At 36.5% G+C, this 22,255-nt stretch overlaps 1 pseudogene; it reads left to right on the plus strand.

The window, feature by feature from the left end:
• Positions 1–1,631: 1,631 nt before the first annotated feature.
• LOC103413953 (xylan glycosyltransferase MUCI21-like) lies at positions 1,632–20,611 on the plus strand (annotated as a pseudogene).
• The last annotated feature ends 1,644 nt before the right edge of the window (positions 20,612–22,255 follow it).

A 22,255-nucleotide genomic window follows, 5' to 3' on the forward strand; every position in this document is an offset into this window, starting at 1 on the left:
GGGCGAACTCATAGCTAAGCAGTTTTTATTAAGGAGCAAAACTTCGGGAATTGATCTAACCTGGGTGTGTAATTGAGTTTATGCATTTTGATGATTAAACTGATAAATATTTCAACCACATATGGATTTAATATCATAGTATCTTTTAGCTTCTATATGCCACAAAAGTTGCGGACAAAAATTCACAATACATAGAATTGTGGTAAAAAAGTATATCGCCTTTGCACGTTTTTTAGGTGAACTCATAGGTAAGCAGTTTTTATTGTTGACCAAAACTTCGGGAATTAATCTAACTTGAATGTATAATTGAGCTTATGAATTTTAATGATTAAATTCATAAATATCTCGACCACATATTGTGATAGCCCGTCCCGAACTATTATCAATTATGGCATGAAAAGACTATTTTACCCTTGGTCGTTAATTTTGTTGTGTGGTGGTGTGGTTTAAGTTTAAGTTTTAGGACTTAAGTCTTTATTTGTTGTGGTTGGTAGCCCAAATTAGGACCACACACACACACACCCAAAGCAACCCCGTTGACCCTTCTCTCTCTCCTCTCTCGGTTTTCTTCCTTCGTCCGTACGATTTGTACGGTCAACTCCAAACCAACTTATTTCTTCACAGATCGAGCTCATAGTTAGCACTATCATCTTCATCTCATCGTCACGAGTCCATCCATACCTGTTTCAGAACTTGAAACCGTCGAAAACCCAAGACCCAAAAGACCCAATCTTGAGCATTGTTCATGCACACGTAAATGTGGTGTTTTTAGAAGATTTTAAGGTTATAGGAAGCTTTAAAACACTCTCACGAAGCTCGGAGAAGAAAGTTGAGGGTTTTTGGACGTCGGGAAGCTCGAGTTGTAGAGTTGGCCGGTTTTCTTAAATTTCTCCGGCGAGATCCCGTTGGTTTTAGGTTCCAAAAGAGGTAAGAATGTGTTCTACTCATCATAAGCTTCATTTTGGTATAAATTTCATGAATTTTGGTTGAGAAATGGAAGAGATATGAAGATTTGAAAATTTTCCAGTTTCCGGCGAGTTGTAGAAGGCGGTCTCCGACGAGGTCCATCGGAGAAGAAGGGAGAATATTCCGTCAAAGTTGACGGAATATTCCTAACGGCGACTGACGGCGTCAGGTTAGTTTTAACGGAATATGCTATTATTTTGACTGAATATTCCTTAACGGCAATTAGGATTCCATCAGGGTTGGCCGAGCGTGGGGGCGCGTAGGGCCGTGCCCTTGCCAGCGCGTGGGGCATCAAAAAAAATTTCTAAAAATATTGGGATGTTCCTGAGGTTGAGTAGATCACGGTGGTATATTCATATACCCAATTTGAGCAATATATGAGAAGTTATTACTTAGTTTTGTGTATGTGCTTTAAATGACGATTATATAGTTGTTTCGCATATAAGTGAGACCTATCCAGAGGACGAGCATAATCAATCAAGGCTCGAGGGCTACGACCCTTCGACCTACCAATGAGTGGGCTTTTGGTTTTCAGTATATATATATATATATATATATACACACTTGATGTTTTTCCCAGAAAACGTATTAAAATGAAATGTGTTTGAAATGTCATGTCATACTTTCATTGTACTTTAGTATATGCATTAGTATAAATATGCATAATGTTGCATGATGCTGCGGAGGCCCAGGTAAGCCACAGGTGAGTACATTATGATGTTAGTGATTGTGAATGGAATGATGATGTTGAGATATATTTGAGTTCATAAACCTGCACCCCAGTGTTAGTGCTCCCGCCATGGTTAGGGCACATTCCTTCACCACTATAGGTGGTTCCGACTCGTAGGTGACCCGCGATTTATCGCACAGTCTTCACGTGATCGTAGCACTAGAGCGTATTTATTTACACCCAGTCCTGTCGTACAGACCACTAGAGGTGGTTCCGACTCGTGTGCAGGTATACTTGTTGAGATACATGATTAAGTTATAGATTGAGCCGTACAGGTCACATGAGGTGACTCCAACTAGATAGATGAGCTCTAGATTTCGCCGTACAGGTCACGTGAGGTGACTCCGGCTAGATTGGTTATTTGCATTAGTATTCACACCTGGCTTACTTATGTTATATTGTGATTTTGGACATGGCATATCCATAGCATGCACATAAGTGGATTTTGATATACTGAGCATGGTTTTTGAGATACGTATGTATTCTATTTTCTGGGAAATTATACAGGTTTTACGGCGAGGGGTTAGAACTTTTGAGAATGAAATGATTTTGAAAAGCTTTGTTTTTGCCCACTCACGCTTTCTGTTTTTCGTCCCTCCAGGTTCTAGGTAGGAAATCCTCGTTGGTGGCATTGCGAGGGTTTCAAGATAGTTCTGACAGACTACCAAATGTAGGATCACCTTCGGGTGTTGTTTAATTAGTACTTTATCCTACTTGACTGCAATTAGGCTACTTATGCTCTCGTTGTGTATTTCACACTTAATATCGCTCTAGTACTGCTAGTAACTTGGTTTTAATTATTCCTAATTCTCTATATCATTATTGCTTCCGCACGGTGCACATGGTTACGTCACCCTCACGTGACGGCCATCATGCCTAGATTTCGGTCGGGGTGTATCACATATGAAGTTAATATTGTAGTATCTTTTAGCCTCTATATTGGTATCTGTGGCAAAAAAATGGGTATCTCCATGAGAAAATTTTGTAGATCGATGAATATTTTCAATTTGAATATTTATTAGATACCAAAAATTATAAGTCTATTCGCAAAAGTGTAAGTCAATGCCAAGTACAATATTTGTTAAGATATATTTAGGGAACTGTTAGTAGCACTCCAAAAATCTTATTCTACACTTTGCACAAGTGTATTTTTCTTTCTAATTATAGAAAGTTTGGAGTGCCAAATGAGATTTTTGGAGTGCTAATAACAATTTTCTATATTTATATACATTTTATTTTAGTTTGGAAGTCGACTTCCTTTTTTTTTTTCCTTTATCAAGTTGGGAGTATCAATGACTGTGACCATGTGCAACTAGTTGTTGATTCGTTTTGAATAATCAACATTATTTCTTACAATGTCTTGGGCTTATAAATAACAGAAGGAAAACCGTCATGCATGAAACATACACATTTGTCCCTTCATGCGACATGGTTATAAGCAAACATCATGCATTTACTAATACTATTCCAAGTCATGCATGAAACCTATACATTTGTCCCTTCATGCCACTTGGCTATAAGCAAACATCATGCACAAGTAGTTTACTAATTAGTATTACTAATATTAGCTTGTATCATGACCGTTTTCTTTTTGTTATTCATATGCCCAAGACATTGTAAGAAATAATGTTGATTATTCAAGACAAATCAACAACTAGTTGCACAGGGTCATAGTCAGTGATACTCCCAACTTGATAAAGAAAGAAAAAAAAAAGGAAGTCGACTTCCAAACTAAAATAAAATGTATATAAATATAGAAAATTGTTATTAGCACTCCAAAAATCTCATTTGGCACTCCAAACTTTCTATAATTAGAAAGGAAAATGCACTTGTGCGGAGTGTAGAATGAGATTTTTGGAATGCTAATAACAGTTCCCTAAATATGTCTTAACAAATATTGTATGTGGCATTGACTTAGACTTTCGTGAATTGACTTATAATTTCTGGTATCTAATAAATATCCAGATTGAAAATATTCATAGATCTACAAAATTTTCTCATGGAGGTACCCATTTTTTTGCCACAGATACCAATATAAAGGCTAAAAGACAATACGATATTAAATTCATATGTGGTCGAGATATTTATGAATTTAATCATTAAAATGCATAAGCTCAATTATACATTCAAGTTAGATCAATTCCCGAAGTTTTGGTCAACAATAAAACTACTTACCTATGAGTTCATCTATAAAACGTGCAAAGGCGATAAACTTTTTAACCACAGTTCTATGTACTGTGAATTTTTGCCCGCAACTTTTGTGGCATATAGAGACTAAAAGATAGTACGATATTAAATCCATATATGGTCGAAATATGTATCAGTTCAATCATTAAAATGCATAAACACAATTACACATTCAGGTTAGATCAATTCCCGAAGTTTTGCTCCACAATAAAAACTGCTTAGCTATGAGTTCGCCTATAAAACGTGCAAACGTGATATACTTTTTAGCCACAGTTCAATGTAATGTGAATTGTTGTTCGCAACTTTTGTATCTAATAAATATCCACGGTTAAAAATATTCATTGATCTACCAAAAGTTATCATGGACATACCCATTTTTCTACCACATATAGGAATATAGAGGCTGGAAGATTCTCATTTAATTGAAACATACCAAACTCATACCAAACTCATCTAATTAGTGCTCTAGAAATTTAGAGATGTCAAATGATGAAGAAAAGGAAGAGGAAGAGATTTGGATGACTACGGAGGAGTAGATGGGGGTGCAGAATGACAACCATGGGAGATGGAAGGATTTTTTTTAAAGAGAGAGAGAAGGGGATTTGTTCCATGGAGATGATGAACTAGTTAGCGTTTTATTTTTTATTTTTAAGTAGATTGAGTTGGGTGTAAAAAGAAGTTTGATTGAGTTGAGTTTTGATAAGTAAGGGCGGTTTCGAAAATAATGTTGGGTGTAAATAGATAATCATAGATAAATCAAATACAATGTGGATATAAAAAGTAAGCTGGGTGTTGAGATACAAAATATGGGTTCAAATAAAATTTCCCTAACTATAATGGGGCGCCAGGTTTAATTCACATGTTTTATTTCCCTAAAAGCAGATCACAAAAAGCACTCTAATTAAAAATTTCACATGAATTGCCACTTAGTACTACGGTTTAGTAGTATTTTTCTTCACTTGTAAGTGAGAGGTCTTAGGTTCGATTCTCGCCAAAGGCAAATTCGAACCATATTATTGCTAGCCCATTATGAGGCTTAGCCCACTCCCCCACCCCCTTAGTGTAGATAATATCGTTAGTTAAAAAAAAATCACATGAATTAAAATTAAATCCCCATTGACACCAATTTCATGAAATTGGATTAAAAAGACCAACACGGAAGACATTAAAACAATGAATTAAAATTTAAAATTAAGGATCCCCCCACTCACAAGTTTTTTAGTTAGTACTCTTTATCACTAATGTGACATTAATTTTCACTCTACAAGTATCGTAATCAAAATTATTCACTCACTTATCATCTTTCAATAAAAAAGTTCAAATGATTTGGAGACTGTTTAGTTTGTCATGAATCAAAGATATGAGAGTTCATCATGGTGATGCTACTTATTAGCGTAATCGTTGATTTGTTTGACTAGGATAACTAAATAGTCTCTAAATCAAATAAATATTTCCAGAGATGATCTTTTGATGATCATAAAGAAAATGAATAGCTATAATAATGACGTTGGTAAACTAAAATGATGTCACATTTTGAAATTAATGAGGACTTTCTTCTTTACTAAGAATGAGGGAAGTAAATATTATCCTTTCTTTTGGTCGTAAGGGAAGTATCCTTGAAACTAAGGAATCAAATTGGGAAAATTAAGGACCAGAACTGAAAACAAACAAAATATAGTGATAAAAAGTAGGATCCAACATCTTTTATCGAATAATAATAGTAGTTCACTAATGACCATAGGAACCACCAACGACCACTATATTATTTTATGACATGAAATTTTCTAAATTCACACGATGGGGGAAGAATAGAATCAGTTGTTGCAATTGTCTACAATATTAAATAAGAACAACAAAATAAAATGATGTATTTGTTTAGCTTGGTTGGTTAGCCAGCCAGCAGGCTTAGTGCGCATACAAATTTCAAGTATTTTTTATTTATCAACAAGTGTAAGGCTGATATCTCTAATCTAAAACTCAAGAGTTAAAAATTATAAAGCTACATTTAATTTCACATGCCGTGGTGTAAGTTATATTATTTCCAATGCATACGGAGTTATTCAATGTTAAAAATATTCTCTTTTTCTCCCCGACCATCTCTCTTAAAATCAAAACCTAGATCTACAAGTTTTAAGCTTAATACTCGTTATTTTGACACTTTTTCAATAAAATATATATAATTCACTTTTCCTATACGTATTTTTCACATATTATCCAGGAAATAAAATACTAAAATAAAAAAATGACCGAATTTGTAAAAGTTTAGCAAACTTGTCGAATAATACACATATGTATGTTTCACGTACTATACTCGTACCTTATTTATATTTGTATTTAAAACAAAAACGCCAATAATTAAACTCAATATATTGAAAGACCTAATTCACAAACATCGTTTTATTTTCCACTAATTTGTCTTGCTTTGTTAGTGCTTAATAACGTACTTATTCATCAAAGCAAGCAAGGAAGTAATCGCTTAAGTAACTTAGCATAAAGATTTGCTTTCGAAAAGCCCACAACCAGTAACAAAGTTGGAATTTTCCCCCACCGCAAGTTGTGTAAACTCATGTGTTGCAAATTAACCTACTGCATGGAAGATTTACTCCAGCAATTGACAATTTTTCCCCCTCACGTACGTGATTGATTACTATTTCTTATAATAAATGCAATGCATGACCACATATTTTTGACAATCTTCGTGCACAATAAAAAAAAAAATTCTTGACATTTACTATGGAGTGGTAGTATTCCCAAATGGCCATTTGGTCAAGTAAAATTCAATCTTCATTTGTTGGAAAAGGTTTATTAGTTCAAATCTCATAGCCGATAACAATTCAATAAAAACCAATAGAAACCTGAAACTTAAGGCCAAAGGTTCATTAATAAGATCATAAATGCAAAACTAAATATTTCATAAATTGGAGATTTTTTTCGGTGTTACTCGAAACACTGCCGTAGTGTTACAATTCGACTCAAACTATAACATGTGTAATAATATACTTTAAAAGTGAGATATATCAACCATGCTGCCTTCACTTATAACACGTGAAAAAGTACAATGCACAGCAGTGTTTTACATACATAGGAAAGTTCTCCAATGAGTCAATAACAATCACCCTAATCTATTACAACTTGAGCTAGAGTTGATGTACACAAATCTAACTAACTTTGAGTTTTTAGAATTTATTGTAATGTTAATCTTGAGCATCTAATTCATTGAAGGCGGGACAAGAAAATAATTCAAATTAAGTTATGTCATATACATTCTTAATTAAGAGTACGAAGCCAATGCAAAAGTTAATCTATAATGTAATGTCGTCCAGTTTCAAGCACACAGCTATGGAATCCTCATTTGTCCCGACTTTGGTTCAAGAAGCCAATATACCTCTAATTTATATTCAACTTAATTCTCAATGTGTAATTTGAGTAATTTCCTGGATTAGGACGCGTGATCCAACAATATCAAGGTTTCACTAAAATTAAAAAAAAAAACGACTGCAAATGATTAGACTATATTAATATATAACATGTTGCATTATGCTACATATATTATTAATTATTCCACGCAGGCAACCGCAAATAGAAGGCACCACTTGTAAATTAGGAGAACATATATAGCATGAGTATTGTGGAGCCAAAAATATTCACAAGGCGACACGTGGATTTTTAGATAAAAGAAGATAAAAATATCCTTGAGGCATACCGGGATTCCTACGCACGAGCAGCGGGCAATCATCCGTTAACCAAGTCAAAAATGCCCAAAGAAGGTAACAAATAAAAGTTATTTCATCCATATACTCCACAAGGTAACCATTCCAAATATTCCATTTAAATTAGATTAATTGGTGAGTTAATGGATTTATTTCCTAATTAATCCATTAAATCACCAATTAAATGACCCATTATGCCAATTAATCCCCCATTACATAACCCATTACCCAAAAAATCCCAAATGGCTGGCCACCCTAGTTGATCTCATCATATTCACCTATTTTATCGCATTAGTTAGCTAGTTAATTTGGCAATAATTTTATTTGCTAAATTAATTAGTCAATTATTCCCATAACTCCTAAATTTAACCTAAATCAAGAACCCTATCCCTATAAATAGGCTCTCATTCTCACCAAAAACCTAATTCCAACACTTTGGCAAAAATCCCAAAATTCTCTAAACACTCTTTCTCTCTAAATTCTAACTTTGGCATCGGAGGTTCTTCAGCCAAAGCCCCCCCATTCATCATGGGCGCGTGAGGCTCTTGGCCTTAACCTAAGGTGTTGATTGTTTTGTAGGTGCAAAATTGTCCAAGATCAAGGAGGAAGAAATTTGCATCCACAGGTATATTGTTATGATGACGTTCTAAAAGGGTGATTCTTAGCCAACATAGTTTTCTGCTTTGTGAGGGTCGGGAAGAAATGTCTATTGTACGCAATTTTACCCTTGCTTTGTAAAGAAATTGTTTCCACGACTCAAACCCGTGACCTTTTGGTTACAAATGAGCAACATTTATATTGCACTAAAGCTCACCTCATTCAATAAAATAAAATTATGTAGTTTTAACTCACATATCCTTTTTTTCATAAGGAAAACTAATGAAAAGAACTTGAAAACTTTGAATTTTAACGATAAGGACAAAATAAATGATAAAGTGAATAGTATCATGATTGATTTTTTAGTGTAAAAATGTGATTTTTCGTTAAAATGAACCGTATCGGGAGCTTTTCGTTAAAGTTCCCTTTTTCATAAGCACAAGATACCGTGAAAGTGTATTCGTGGTAGTCGTTCTCATGAATTAGCCTTCTTTTATTGGCAGCACCCTTTTTTGATTATTCCCTCTCTCAACTTTCGTCTCTCTTGTAGTTGAAACATAGATATACATATGAAGAGAAACATCTTCTCAATCAACGCAGACCAAGTTCATTTGCCCCCCCCCCCCTCTCTCTCTCTCTCTCTCTCTCTCTCTCTAAACTGTTATTTGCATAAGGAAAAATATGGTATACTATCAGAGATACAAGCAGAGGAAAAAAAGGTGAACATCTTACAGAAGAAGATGAAGAGTGTCAGAGCATTATTATGGGGTCTTCAAACTCTGGTTACTACAAAAGAACAAGGCCCAAGCTTCTCTCTTTCGTCTTTCTCTCTCTCCTCTCTTGCAGCTTCATAATTAGCACCTCATCTTTTCTACCCTAATGCCACTTTCTCTCTATTACGTAAGCTTTTATCTCTAGTTTCTCATTTTCATTTTTTCATTTTTCTTTCAGTTTCCTTTAATTGTATGCTGAGATTATATAATAACCCTATGTAAACCCTAGCTTGTACCCAGATTATATAGAACCCCATGCATAAACCCTAGCTTATATAGTACCCAGTTGGGTCTCTTCACCTATATGCACTTGATTTTAGTTGGATGTTCTAACTCTTTCATGGTATGAGAACCAAGCTAACCACGTATCAAACCATCAGTTTATTAGAATACATGAAGTGTCCTTATCCCCTCTCCCCGTCTTCAAGTACCCTTTTTCGATACATGGTATAGTCATTGAAAATCAAATGATTTTCGGATTATTCAACTCCGTTTGTGTTGTCCACGTTATTGGCTTGAAGATCACCACACGTTAGGGAACGTGTTAAGAATGAATCTCACATTAATGAGAGAATGTGAGCTTATAAGTAAGTTGGGTTACTCCTCATATTGTCAATTGATTTTGTGATGAAACCTCAAATTGCTTCAACCCTTCGTCTTTCAAAACATTCACAATATTTTTGAGTTATCTCACATAGTGAAAAGTAAGCCATGCACAATAATATAGATAGACTCTATATCTATTGCTGTTTGATTTTAAGTTGAATGCTCTAATTTTTTTTTTCCACTATATTCACGAATAAATATGTACCCTTTGGTTTTGTAGGCCTTGCTGCTGACGATATGGTTGCATATGCTCCCTCGAGTTCTTCAATCTCTAACGGTAGAATTCTCTGCTTCTCAGTGGCTTCTATTTGGAATCGATTAATTGTTTGTGTTTTAGTTGTTAATAAATACCTTGCAAAGTTTACCAGACAGTATTACTATCGATTAATTGGTTTGAAAAAAATCGTTTGCATCAGAAGGCTGGTTATAAGGCTTAGAAGGTAAGAAAATTAGAAAATTGTTAGCATAAACAAGTCTTGAACTGATCATGACTTGCGAGTAACTTTAAACTACACTCCACCTATGAAGCATATACTCTATATAGTACTAGCAGACAACAAATAAATAGCTGAAATTTCAGGATGGGCACTAGCCTATTCTGGCCTTCATGTAGCTCCTCCCCCGGTTGCGATGATACTCGAATTGATACTGCAAAAACAATAAAATACGGAACTATTATTGTTATTTAAAAAATATTATTCTACATTAATTTTTTCTTGTATATTTTTTCCTTATGTTTTCATAGATGACGAGTGCAAGACAATATTTTTTTACTGATAACAACTCCTAGTAAAACAACGTAAAAATATAACATAAAAACAATATTGATAATATTCCTGAAATTCAAAATTAGTTTTTAATCTGTTCTAGTCTTTTCAACAAGCAAGCTGGGTCTGCTATCTCTCTTTCCTTATGGAACTCATACGGGGTGAGTGGTCAATTCGAACCCAGACCCTACGTTCTAATTATTCTAATTAATTTAGTTAATATATAGTTAATTCAGCTCCAGTTGAACCGCCACAATTTTATATCGTCCATGGATCATCAGGTTGAAGTCAAATGAATGGAGCCTGCAAGTTAAGCATGTAAGATGTAATCTGAAAATCAACAAGTTACTAGGATCACAAATATAACAAATATAACTACAATAAACCAATCAAACAATTAAAGGGAAATAAACTTATCTTCCAAAGCGGAGGAAGAAGAAGCTATGACTGCTAGGGTTTCAAGGAGGAACTAGGTTCAAGAATACAGCAGGACACGTAAAGCAGCAAGCCGTGGCACTGCGTGTGCAATCCGACTTCTCCATCTTCTTCAACTGTCACATGGAACCATACCAAGACACCCCTCTACACACAACCTTCTCCTCTCTGCAAAACTCAATGCTCTCCAAGTTATAGGTAATTGGAACGATAAGAGCGCACAACCTTCTCCTCTCTGCAAAACTCAATGCTCTCCAAGTTATAGGTAATTGGAACGATAAGAGCGCCCTTTTGTGAGAGCAGGGGCTTGTGGTTTTTATACTACAAAATCTGGATTACCCTATAATAATCCTACAAGGAATACAAGACCAAATCCTTGTACAAGTATGAGTTCTATTCTCAAGCCAACAGTAGAGTTTCAATCCAAACCAAAGTTGAATTAACTCTTATAAACACATTAAGACCTCTTTATACCAATCTGAAATAACAATGATTATTACTAAACTGTGAGAATCACACTCATACTCTAACAAAGCATGCTTGCTTGTTGAACCCCGCAACCACTTAAAAATTTGTGATAAATATGATTTATGTATTCCTAATTTTCTAAGTTTTGATAGACCTAAAGCCAAATCTAATTTTTACGTCACTTATTATAACTGTAGTCTAATGGTATATTTTTCTACTTGTTATAAGTAGAAAGATTTTAGGTTCGATCCTAAACTAACACTAAATTATTATAGATGACCCAGTTGTATGGCCTCACCCAAATATCCAAAGTTTTAGTGTAAATAATATCAATGTTTTAAAAGTTAATTGAGTACACTTATTTTCTGTATGTGACACTTTTACATTTTCTCTATCTGCAATTACTTTCACTAACTATAAATGTTGTGGGTGCAGGAACTATATTTTGTGACAGGAGCAGTTTTCGATCAGATGTTTGTATCCTGAAAGGGGATGTAAGAACACACTCCGGTTCCTCTTCCATCTTTGTCTACAGATCCAGAGATAAAAGTAATTTCACAAATTATTTATCGAGTATCGTCGAGGAAAACGAAGAGGAAAATGAGGAACAGCTTCACCGCGAAAAGATCAAACCGTATACCCGGAAATGGGAACCAAGTATCATGGACACCGTCACAGAATAAGACCTCATTGCAAAGACAGATGGCACTCCAGGAAAGCAACATGAGTGTGATGTCCAACGTGAGGTTCCGGCCGTATTCTTCTCGACGGCGGGCTATACCGGTAATGTTTATCATGAATTCAACGATGGTATTATGCCGCTGTACAGTACTTCTCAGCATTTGAGGAAACAGGTTGTGTTTGTCATCGTTAATTTTCACAATTGGTGGCTTATGAAATATGGAGACATTCTTTCACAACTATCAGACTATCCAGTAATTGATTTCAGTGCAGACAAGAGAACTCATTGCTTTCCCGAAGCTACTGTCGGTCTGCAAATTCACGATGAGCTCACTGTGGATTCTTCAAATATGGAAGGAAATAAGAGCATATTCGACTTTCGAAATCTTCTAGACGGGGCTTACAGTCCTCGAGTTACAAGTCTGATTCACGAACGAGAAGCAAAAGAGAAACTCTCCGTTTCTATGTCTCCCGCATCGAAAAGATCCTTAAAAATCAAGAGAAAAGTACATGAAGCACATCAACTCAAGAGGCCTAGACTAGTGATCATATCTAGAAATGGATCAAGAGCGATAACCAATGAGCATTTGCTGGTGAAAATGGCTGAAAAATGGGGTTTGAAGTTGAAGTTCTGAGACCTAATTCGAGGACCGAGTTGGCAAAGATTTATTGCGTTCTTAATTCGAGTGATGTCGTGATCGGGGTTCACGGTGCTGCCATTAGACCTGGCATTTTGGACCCGACCCGACCCGACCCGTTAATATTAGTATTTGGATGGATGCTTAACAGGTCGGGTCGCTAACGGGTGAACCCGTTAACAACCAGTTAAATAACGGGTCACTTTGGGTCAACCCGGTAGCACCCGTTAGTTGAGGATGCTTTAGTAATTTTAGTAAAGTCTTAACAACAACAAATAAACTTTATGCAAAAAAAAATAATAATATTTGTTAACGGGTTGTTAACGGGTGTTAACGGGTGACCCGTTAGCTTAACGGGTCGAGTTCGGTTGACCCGTTAACTTAATGGGTCGGGTTGAACCCAACTCAAACCCAATAAACTCTACCCGTTTACAGGTCTAGCTGCCATGACACATTTGTAGAAACTCTATGTTCTTGTAAGAGAGAGAGAGAAGAGAAGAGAGAGAGAGAGGTTTCTTAAGAATTAAGAAATCTATGACTTTTCATTAATTGAACAAATGAATAATACAATTAAATATATATAGTCCTTGTGACTATCTACATTTGGCTATCTAAACTAACCAAATAAACCAAACTAATTACATGAGTAACAAACTTATAACAAACAACTTTAGCTATGATATAGCATCTTCATCTTTACACCCCCTCAAGCTAAACTTGGAAGAATCAATAAGTCCAAGTGAGAGCTTGGATTGCAGAAACTGAAACTTGTTTTTAGACAAGGCTTTGGTATGAATATTTGCAAGTTGATCCTGACTGCACACATACTTAACTTCAACCAGATTTGCAAGTACTAACTCACGAATATAATGATAATCAATCTCTACATGCTTAGTGTGAGCATGAAATACAGGATTAGATGCAAGAGATATAGCAGAGATATTATCACACCAGAGAGTAGGTTTGTGAGATAGAGGAAAACCAAAGTCTTTGAGCACCTTGCAGATCCAAGTAACCTCTGCAGCAGTGTGAGCTAAGGATCTGTATTCAGCTTCAGTAGAGGAACGTGCGACTGTTGATTGTTTCTTGGCACTCCAGCTAACTAAGTTGGTGCCCAGGAAAACACATGAACCACTAGTGGATCGTCAGTCATAAGAGCAACCAGCCCAATCGGCATCAGAGTAGGCTGACAGATGCAGGGAGTTTTCTTAAACAATAAACCATGAGTGATAGTCACTTTGAGAAACCTCAATATACGTTTGGCTACTTGCATGTGAAGAACAGTAGGTGCATGCATAAATTGACAGATTTGGTTTACTGCAAAAGAAATACCAGGTCTTATCCAAGTTAAGTATTGGAGAGCACCAACAATCGATCTGTATTCAGTAGGATTGGCAAGTAACTCCCCACTATGATCTAATTTGGTAGAACTAAGAGGAGTGGAACATGGTTTTGCACCAGCCATATTTGTTTTCTGTAACAAATCAATCAAATACTTGCTTTGATGAAGAAGCGTAGCATCTTCGGTGCGATGAACTTCCAGACCAAGGAAGTAATGCAAGGAGCCTAGATCTTTGACAGGAAATAAAGTGCTCAACTGTGCTATGAACTGATTGCAAATAGTAGCATCAGGACCACTAACTAGAATATCATCAACGTAGACAAGCACAATAACCAGAGTTGGAGCATGAAGAACAAATAAAGAAGCATCAGAAGATGATTGACTAAATCCAAGAGATTAAAGAGCTTGAAATAATTTGTCAAACCAAGCTCTAGGAGCTTGTTTAAGTCCATAGAGAGATTTTTTGAGCTTACACACATGAGTAGGTTTGCTGGGATCTTGAAAACCAGAAGGTTGAACCATAAACACATCCTCTTTTAAGTCACCATGCAGAAAGGCATTGCTAATGTCCAGTTGATGGAGAAACCAATTAAATTGGATAGCAAAAGATAACAAAAGTCTGATAGTAACTGGCTTTGCAACCGGACTAAATGTTTCTGTATAGTCAAGACCTTCCTGTTGGTGAAATCCCTTAGCAACAAGTCTTGCTTTATATCTCTCAATGGATCCATCAGGATGCTTTTTAATTCTAAAGACCCACTTGCAGCCAACTACATTTTAAGATGGTGAAGAAGGAACAAGTGTCCAAGTGTCAGTAGATAAACGAGCATTGAATTCATTTTGCATTGCCATTCTCCAATTTTCAGACTTAGAAGCTTGAAGATAAGTATTTGGAATGTAATCAGTGGAGGAAGGGAGAGGATGTTTGGTAGTAGTTAATGCTTTGGGTTTATGAATCCATTTTTGGATCAAGTAACCATGGAATGAACATTAGAAACAGAAGGATGCACAGGTTGATGGGGAGGGATAGGTTATTGTGGAGAGACAGGTTGATGTGTAGGGACAGGTTGTTGTGTAGGTACAGGGTGATGGGTAGACATGATAGGAGAAGAAGGCATAGGTGGAAGAGATATAGATGGTTGTGAAGAAGATGAGAGGGATGCTGAGAGAGGCACAGGTGTAGTGGGGTTAGAGATAGGCATTGAAAAATGAAGATTAATAGATGAAGGAGCACACTGATCAATAGAGGATTGAACTGGAGTAACATCCTTAAAAGGAAAAGTAACCTCATCAAATATAACATGCCTAGAAACATAAATCCGATTGGTTTCCAAATCCAAACACCTATAACCTTTATGTTGTAAACTGTAACCCAAGAAGACATATCTCTTACTTTTCCCATCAAGCTTAGAAGAAATGTAGGGCTTTAACCATGGATAACAACTACACCCAAAAACCTTAAGTTTGGAATAATCTGGATACTTGTTAAACACCAACTCCCATGGTGATTTAGGATTTCCTGATATAGGCAGCCTATTTATAAGATAAAGGGCAGTAGTGAAAGCTTCAACCCAATAGGAATGAGGAACACTAGATTCAACCAATAAAGTCCAAGTTGTCTCAACAAGATGCCTATGTTTCCTCTCCACACAACCATTTTGTTCTGGTGTGTGGGGACAACTAAGTTATTGAACAATACCATGAGCATGTAGAAAAGATTTAAATTGTAAACTGGTAAATTCACCCCCAGAATCTGAACGAAGAATCTTGATTTTATTACCAACAGTATTCTCAACATAAGCTTTGAAGGTTACAAAAGTAGAATACACCTCTGATTTAGTCTTTAAAGGAAAACACCAATTGTATTTGCTAAATTCATCAACTAGGAGAAAATAATATCGAAAACCACTCACTGAAGTTACAGGAGCTGGTCCCCATAGATCACAATGTAAGAGCTCAAGAGGCTGAAAGGTGGTTGTAGTTGATGAACTAAAGGGTAGTTTATGATTTTTAGCAATAGCACACTTGGAGCAAAAGAAGTCAACAGAGGTTGTACCTTTAATAGCAAGCTTATTACTAGAGATTATTTTGCGAAAGATAGATGAGGAAGGGTGTCCTAGCCGACTGTGCCATAGTTTGACTGAACCTTGAGCACTGACAAGAGCATAAGTGCATCCAGAAGATTGAGCAGTGGAAGAACAGTTTTGCATAGGGTAAAAGCCATCTTTAACTGGACCCTACAAAAACGTCTTCCCCGTAGTACGATCCTTTACAACAGAGCCATCAGAATCAAGTGTTAAGGCACAATAGTTATCTTTGAGAAATTGGTATGCAGATAACAGATTATGCTTTATTTGAGGGACATGAAGCACATTACGCAAATGAAATTGAGCATTAGGAGAATGCAAAGAAGAAGAGCCAATATGATGTATAGAGAGACTTTTACCATCACCGACATAAACCTTGTCCTCGCCAGTATACGGTGTTGGTGAAGAGATGTTGGCAATATCATTAGTGATGTGAGATGTGGCGCCAGAATCTAGTAGCCAAGATGGAGAAGGTTTGGAGGAGTAGTGTGCACACATGGCTGCAAGTTTTGCAGGAGGAATCTTCCCAGAGATGTCAGGATTCATGCGATCGAAGCAATCAATAGCTTCATGACTAGTAGATCCACAAATTTGACAAGAAACATGAGTACTGCCGAATGAAGAGTTGCGAACACCTTGGTGATGACCACGATTGGAAGATTGACCTCTATAATTGCCTCTGTGTCCACGATTGTTGTTGTACCGACCATGATTATGAGAGTGATTACCTCTATAGATGTTCCTTCCACGATAAGAGTTGAATCGAAAGGATTGGTGAGGTTGAGCAACATATGCTTAAGGCGGTAGAGTTGGAAGAAGAGGCGGTTGAGACTGAACAGAGAACGCCTGAAAGGACTCAGTAGTGGAGGAATAGAGCTTCTTGCGACGAGACATTGAAAGCTCTTTGGTGAGAAGAAGACCATGTAACTCATCCAGAGACGTGGAAGAGAGACGTAACATCACAGAATCAATGAAGGATTCGAATTCATCAGGTAAGCCAGCAAGAGTAGCCGCAATAAGATCGCGATCAGAAATAAGTGCACCAGCAGCAGAAAGAGAATCAGAGATTTCTTTGAGTTGTTGAAGATAATCCGTCATAGATTGAGTACCTTTTTGAATTACTTGAAGGCGAGATCATAGTTGATGGATGTGAGCATCGGAGACGCCACCAAACCGTTGTTCAAGCTTGATCCAAAGATCGCGAGCAGAAGAGACACCAACAGTAAAAGGAATAACATCTTCCGAAAGTGTAGAATTCAACCAAATCAACAGATTCTAATCCTTTTCATACTAGATCTCAAAAGCTGGATTAATCGATCGATCGAGAAGGAATGACGGTGGACACGGCTCAGTACCTTCAATAATTCCAAGAAGTTTGTAGCGCCTGAGAATCGATGCAAACAAAGCACGCCATGGAAGATAGTTAGATCTCTTGAGCTTAATTGGCACCATGCTTCCAATATTCTGAATTGTGATAGAAGCATACGAATTGGACACGTTAGGGTTTGTAGAAGAATTGGGGGCAGAATGCTGGAGAGATTCATGAGATGCAAAATCGGACGGAGATGCCATGGTAATCAAAAACAAGAATTACAAGAAAAGATCAGCGAGAATCAGAGAAACAAAGCGGAAGAAAGGATCGAATTGGCCTTGAGGCAGAAGGTGAAAGATACCATATAAAAACTATGTGTTCTTGTAAGAGAGAGAGAGAGAGAAGAGAAGAGAAGAGAGAAAGAGAGAGAGGTTTCTTAAGAATTAAGAAATCTGTGACTTTTCATTAATTGAACAAATGAATAATACAATTACATATATATAGTCCTTGTGACTATTTACATTTGGCTATCTAAACTAACCAAATAAACCAAACTAATTACATGAGTAACAAACATATAACAAACAACTTTAGCTATGATATAGCATCTTCATCTTTAACATTTTCTGTTCATGAGACCTGGCTCTGTGTTGATCCAAGTTATTCCTCTTGGAACTAGTTGGGCAGCAGAGGAATACTATGGGAAACCTGCAAGAAAGCTTGGGTTAAACTACGTCGGCTACAAAATTCTTACCACAGAAAACTCGTTACACAACAAGTATGGTAAAGATGATCATGTTCTTAAAAATCCAGCTAGTGTAACAAAAAAAAGATGGGAATACACAAAGGAGATTTACCTTGAAGGTCAAACTGTGAGACTACACCTCACAAGATTTAAGAAGCAGCTGCTTCGTGCTTATAACTGCGCCATTGGAAGAACGACTCGGCATTTCGAACAACAATAAACTAGTCATTCTGGAAGTTGTAGATTCATACATGCTTGATAAAAATTTGTGAACATGTATATAACGTCGAGATTTAGCTTAGTAGTATGTACACCTCATCAATTAGGCTAGCTTACTTATTAAGTTTTGGCAGCTACTATAAATATAATTCATCAATTCTCAATATAATGAAAAAGTCAACTTCTTCTTCAAGCTGTTTTTTCTCTATGTTCCATATTTTCTGAGTTCTCCATTTTCACGAGTTCTACATTTTCCTGATTTCTGTAATCTTCGATTTCCATGATTCTTCCATAGCTATCATGGTATCAGAGCTTAGGTTCGGTGAATCTAAGAGAAGGATCCTGGATTGGCTCATCAAGCGATGGAAGTAGTCGTTGCGTAGAGATTTGTAGCTGTTTTTGGTTCGCGATTTTTCGTCGGAGATCTATCTTCGTTGAATCAGGTTCTGAATTTCGTTCTTCGGTGTATCTGTGTGATCAATTCTGCGTGAAATTTCTGGAGTTCTTAGTTTGTTTTCTGGATATGTTGATTGTAGAAGATTGCGATGATGAACTTTTAGGGCATGAAGCCTGAAATTTTTTTTTAGGGCACGAAGCTCGTTGTTATGTTCAATGCGTGTGAAGATTAATGTCTGTGTGGTGAATTCCGAAGAAATTTGTATGCATATTCTAGATTGTTGATATATAAGCTTCTGTGGAGTATTTTTCTGGTCATTTTGGCACGAAGCCAGCTGAAATTGTTTCTTTGAGTACAAAACTCTTTGAGGAATTGAATTCATTTGTTCATTTGTGATTCGGTCAGTTGGTGATTTGACAAATCTTGGTGCATAATCTTGGTGTATTGATATAATCTTGGTGTATTGGTGATCTGGTGATGAATGCTATAAAGATGGACAGTCTACTGGGCATGTTAACTATCCGATTACAAGATGACAATTTTGTGAAGTGGTCCTTTCAATTTACAGAAGAATCTAACCACATTGACTTTTTCTGGATCTACAATGTATTGTCAGGGTGAATCTTCTAATACTACTCACAATTCTCCAGAGTCTTCTCAATATTTCAATGGTGGTTTTGGCTTTGTTAGCGGCAGCAACACTAACTCTCAGGCTCGTGGATCAAGACCAACTGGAGGATTTGTGTCACAAGCCAATTTGCCTCAGTTTCAAGGGAATGGAACTTTTCAGCATCAAAGGAATTATCATAACAATGGTGCTAACAATGGCAGGTTCAATAACAGACCAAGGTTTAATAATGGATCTTCTGGAAGATTTTCTGAGAATTCTAATTACTTCTCTGGTAGCTCCAGTAATAATGGAGGATCTAATTTTGGGGCTAAGGGAGGATCTACTTGGCAGAATTGGAATGGTAATAATGGATCAAAGAGCGCTTTGATTCCTGAATGCCAAATTTGCAACAAAAGAGGCCACACTGCCCCAAATTGTTACTCTTGATATGATACAAGTTCCAGCACTGTTTCTCAAGTTCCCGAGTGTCAAATATGTGGGAAGAAAAGGCACACTGCTCTTAATTGCTATCACAGGGGGAATTATGCATATCAAGGAACACCACCACCTCCTTCTATCTCTGCTCTTACGACACAAGCTCAATCAAATTTTGATGGTTCTTCACAACAAAATTAGGTGCTAGACATATGGGCTACACATCATATGACCGCTGATTTGGACAATTTGACTTTGGTGGCTCCTTTTGAAAGAAATGAGAGGATTACAGTGGGCAATGGCGAAGGGCTTCCTAATGTCAACACTGGTTTGGGTTCCATCTTCACTCCTTTTAAAGCTTTAACTTTACACATGGTTCTACATGTTCCAAAATTGGCTGCTAGTCTATTGTCTGTTTATAGACTCTGTAAAGATAACAACTATTATGTTATTTTTTATGAGTTTGGTTTTTGGGTGCAGGACAAGGCAACAAAGAAAGTTCTCTTGAGAGGAATGAGTAGTTGTAGTGGCTTGTATTACATTCCTCAACAACAATTCTTCAAGTATTTTCAGCTCCTAGATACTACACCACAGGCTGTCTTGGGTCAACTTGTGAAGTCTTCTATATGGCATCATAGACTTGGTCATCCAACAAATGAAGTGCAGTAAAAAATGCTTAAGGAATCTTCTATTTCTGTGTCTATAGACAATAATCCTCAGATGTGTTCAGTTTGTATAAAGGGTAAAATGTCTAGACAACCATTTCCTTTAAGTACTAATAAGTCTCGTATTCCATTTGAAAAAGTGCATACCAATGTATGGGGACCTTCACCCACTATATCCGTTGAAGGTTACAGATATTATGTCATTTTTTTAGATGAATGCACAAGGTTTACTTGGCTTTTCCCTCTTGTGAATAAGTCTGATGTGTATGCAGTATTTGTTAAATTTCATGCTCTCGTTGTGAATCATTTTAAGACTACAATAAAGTTTTTACAATCAGATGGAGGATGAGAGTTTATGAGTGGATTGTTTAAGAAATTTTTGGAGTTACATGGCATTTTACATCTTGTTTCATGTCCATATACACCCCGGAAAAATGGGTTAACAGAGAGGAAGAATAGACATATTATTGAAACTGCTATAACTTTATTTGGTGCTGCATTCTTACCTCAATCAGTCTCCATCTTTTGTCAAGTTGTTTGGACAGTCTCCATCTTTAACAACTCTCAAGGTCTTTGGTACAGCCGTATACCCTTATTTAAGACCTTATAGTGACAATAAGTTGCAGGCAAGGAGTGATGAATGTGTCTTTCTGGGATATTCATTGATTGGGCTATAAAGGAGTATTGTGTTATAACAGGAATACAAAGAGGTTGTTGATGTCTAGACATGTAATCCATGATGAAAGTGTATTCCCTTTTCAATCAGTTTGCCTTCCAAACATGAGTTCTTCTCTTATTCATGCATCTTCCCAGAAATTATCATCTATGATTGTACTTGTTGTGTTACCAAGATCTTCAAATGTGTCTGAGGAACAGTTTCAAGATACTAATTAGAGTAGTCAGACTATGCAAGCAATAAGTCCCTCTGATAGCTCGAGTCAAGAATCAACACAAGCCACTACTCAAGTCACTACTCTAGATCCTACTTCATCTCACTTGTTGCCTGTCCATGCTAGTTCCCAAACTAAGGTACCACACTCTTTTACTGAATCATTACCACTGCATGATATATATGCTGAGCAGTCTATTGACGTTGAAACATCTAATCCCTTAGAGGTTGATCATGACATATTACCTCCTGTTATTCCTAGTACTTCTATACATGGTATGATTACTAGGTTAAAGAGTGGTGCAATACAAAGAAAAGATTATGCAGCCTATCATGTTCCTGTGACAAATGAAGACTTGTGTCCTAAATCACATAATGATGATATAATGTTCAGTGGCTTTACTGTTGTTCTAGATATACATGATTCTTCTGAGCTTGTTGATTATAAACAAGCAGTAATGTCTGAATGTTGGAGAAATGCAATGACTGAAGAATTTAATGCTCTTCAAAAACAAGGGACTTCGGAGTTAGTACCATATCCGGAAGACAGAAATGTAGTAGGCAGTAAGTGAGTTTATAAGATAAAGAAAGATCAAGAAGGGAAGGTGTCTAGATATAAAGCTAGACTGGTTGCACAGGGGTATAGTCAAGAACAAGGGTTGGATTATGAAGAAACTTTTAGTCCAGTTGTTAGGCATACCACAGTAAGACTTGTTTTATCACTTGCAGTAACTTACAAATGGGAATTGAGACAATTAGATGTTAAAAATGCATTTTTGCATGGAGAATTGCAAGAATAGGTTTTTATGAAACAACCTCAAGGTTTTCAAGATCCCAGATATCCCAATCATGTTTGAAAACTTCTTAAGTCTTTGTATGGTCTGAAACAGGTTCCAAGAGCCTGGAATGCAAAATTCACAAGTTATCTTCCAGCCTTACAATTTCAATCTTCTCATTCAGATCCAAGTTTATTTGTCAAAGTCAATGGGAGTGATG

Source organism: Malus domestica, chromosome 12 (assembly GCF_042453785.1).
Source record: "Malus domestica chromosome 12, GDT2T_hap1".
NCBI lineage: Eukaryota > Viridiplantae > Streptophyta > Magnoliopsida > Rosales > Rosaceae > Malus > Malus domestica.